Raw genomic sequence first — 3,201 nt, forward strand, 5'->3', positions numbered from 1 at the left:
TAGTTGGACTGTCTGTGAGGGAGCCATCCTTTTGGAGGAGGGGTCCTATCTTGTAGTGCACTGAGACTGTTTCTTTCGCGTAATGAAAGAAGACCTTTGGGTTTGATTTAATGTTTTTTATAAGCCAGGCTTCTTTGTCTGCTTTCTCCTTCACATAGGATTGTTGCAGCCTTTTTTCGATCTCCATCAGTGTTGTTTTTAGGCGGGACGTTTCGCAACTTTTGGGATGTTGGTTGAGACGATTTGCAACCTTCGTCCGTCGTCTCATGAGGATCTTCCTGTCTCTTGGAATTTTGCTCCTATTTGTTTTGGCCTTGTGCTCTGGGACATATTTCTGGCATACGGCTTGCACAGAAGACATGAAACATTCTAGTTTCATGTCAATGTCTGGTGTGGAGAGACATTCCGGCCAGTTCTCTCTGAGGATCTCTTTTTGGATCGATTTCCAATCTGCTTTGTGGAAGTTCAGATTGGAGAGATTTCGGGTGCTTCCTTTAGGCTGTATGTCTCTGGTTACTTTCGGCCCAAACATAGACAGCTCTATTATGTTGTGATCCGAAACTGATGTCTGTGTCACTTTCACATCATGAATGATGTCCATATTGTTCGTGAAGCAGAGATCCAGAATGTTATTCGCCCTAGTTGGCTTGAGTACAACTTGCTCCATGAATAATGCATTGGTGAGGTTGAGCAGGGACTCCACCTGTACTTGCTTGTAATGATTCATTCCTGAGAGTATGTGATCTTCGGGCCATTTGACGTTGGGGAAGTAGAAATCACCCATAAGAAATATGGTCACATGGTGTTCCAGATTCATGAGGATTTCTTTAATTCTTGTGAGGCAGTCTTCAAACTTGCCTGTGTGATTTGGGACATCCGGTGGGCAATATGTATTGCATATGACTATATTATGTTGTCTTATGTATACGATTAAAGTGTCACATACCGAATTTGAGTATGTCATTAAGACCTGGGGTGTGAGGTCATCTCGGATGTATACAGCAACTCCACCATGGCTCCTTTCCCTTCTGTCTGTTCGCAGTATGGCATAGTTTGGTATGTGTACTTCTGCGTCCTCTATATCAGGGTTGAGGTGAGTTTCCACAAGTGCTATGCATAGGGCTTGATTGCATGCAGTAAGATCTCTCAGGAAAGAATTTTGTTTCTATTTTGATGCAACAGGCCCCCAATAGTAAAAGTATTGGGGTGACGGCTGTGCAGGCGTTAGGGGAGGCCATCCCGTGTCTGTTGACTGTGGTGGTCTTGCATAGTGGTGGGCAGGGTTCCTTCTCTATGCTTGGTGTAGCCAGGTTAGCTGCCGGACAATTCTTTGCGCCATGCATAAAAAAGACTCTTGCTCAGCTGCTGCATTGCGCAGAACATCTGAAGAGCGCACTTCGTTTTTGAATGTTTTCCTGGGAGACATATTTTGTGTTCCCTCGGTAAAGTTTTTCTCTTTGAGTCCCCTGAAGTTCTGGCGGGGTGTCGGGTGGGCGAACCGGCAGTTTTTGCCGTCCTCACCATGCCAACATTTGCCCCGCAGGTAGAATTTACAGGTTCTTCGGTGCCTTCCAGATTTCTTCTTTCCTGAAGTGTACTGGTTGGCATTGGATCCTCCATGGGGTTCTCTGCTGTTTGTGTGATGGGTTGGGGTTTCAGCATTGGTTGTTTTGCCTTTTCCTCCTTTTCCCTCCTTATTTTTGTTTTCGGTCCTTCCTTTTTTCTTCAGTTTTTCTAATTTTTCATTTCTTTGTAGGACCATTGATACAGGGGAGCTTCCGGTTTCTGCTCCCTTGGCTCCCCTATCTTTCACTACCTGGTCGTTTACCGGGGTAGGCTTCCTTCTCTTTTTCGTCCTCTTCATCCTCATCAGGCAAAAATAATATGTCAGAAGTATGCATATGCATATGTATATGTGTATATATATATATGCATATGTATATGTGTATATATATATATATATATGTATGTATGTATGTATGTATGTATGTATGTATGTATGTATGTATGTATAATTATGGAATTTATTTCCGAGTTCACAGGGGAGAAAAATTCAATTTAGTGGTACTATAACGAATTTCCCACTGTATTATATATATATATATATATTAATCAATATCAGGGTAGCAAAAAATTCAAGAGAAATTCTTCGCCACCAGCGGTCCAGTGAGAAAGAAAAAAAATAGTCAACAGACTATAATATTGTTATATATATATATATTATATATATATATATATATATATATATATATATATATACATAGATTGGTTTAAGAGACAGAACCATCTTCAAGCAACTCAATCAACATTGAACGACGTTATCTATGATAGAGGTATATAATATTAATTATTATCAACTTAATACCTTCAATTACTAATCTGATTCATATACACTAGACAGACTACGCGCGTTTCCTGACAATAAATCTATCGATATTGCTAATGTATATGGTCTCGAAATTCAATAATTTATCGATCCGACTATACTGCCATTATTCAAGTTTGGATTATATAAAACTATTTTACTATTTACAACCTGTATAGAGACACGAAAATTAAAACTATACGTTTAGAAATCATTGAAATAATTTATCTGAACTAAAGACGAACGAAATAAAGCATAAAAGAGCATAAAAATTCATAAAAATATAGGGAGTACAGTGTTAGCTATTTCAGCCTTTCCCAGTAGTTGAGCTGTTGCAACGAGACGATCTTCTTCATGAAGCTTCGCTGGATTGCTTCAAGTTCCGCTGTTAATTTTACACTGTTGGGTGACCATAGCTGGGAGCAGTAACCCACGCGGCTGAAGACGAATGTCTTCCAGAGAACCATCTCGGTTTCCTTCTCTCTGCCCCTAAACGTTCCAGCCAGTCGTCTGCACTTTGTGGCCATCCTGGTAATGTGCACTTGGAAAGAGGTGTCATCACTCATGTCGATACCCAGGTCCCTCACTGACTTAAGCTCTGGGATTGTAATCCCCTGTGGACCAGTGGACCCTGTAAGTTTTATATTCAGTTTTGGACGCTGATAGCGTACGGCTTGAAATGTTTCAGCATTAAACTGCTGTATGTGTGTCCCTGACACACACACACACACACGCACACATCAGGGACGTGCAAAATATGCAACTAATTCAATAAAATTATGAAGGTTATTATGATTACTATGCATAAAATACAAAATATTTTATTTTTTTGTAGA

At 40.3% G+C, this 3,201-nt stretch overlaps 1 long non-coding RNA gene across 1 annotated transcript in view; it reads left to right on the top strand.

Moving 5' to 3' along the window:
- The window catches only part of LOC118766405, a 4,322-nt gene extending 1,489 nt beyond the window's left edge, over nt 1-2,833 (top strand). Inside the window, exons 2-3 of the long non-coding RNA XR_005002341.1 lie at nt 1,307-1,310; nt 2,653-2,833. This is a non-coding gene — a long non-coding RNA (uncharacterized LOC118766405). The remainder of the gene's footprint in view (nt 1-1,306; nt 1,311-2,652) is intronic.
- The last annotated feature ends 368 nt before the right edge of the window (nt 2,834-3,201 follow it).

This window comes from Octopus sinensis, linkage group LG15, assembly GCF_006345805.1.
Source record: "Octopus sinensis linkage group LG15, ASM634580v1, whole genome shotgun sequence".
Taxonomy (NCBI): Eukaryota; Metazoa; Mollusca; class Cephalopoda; order Octopoda; family Octopodidae; genus Octopus; species Octopus sinensis.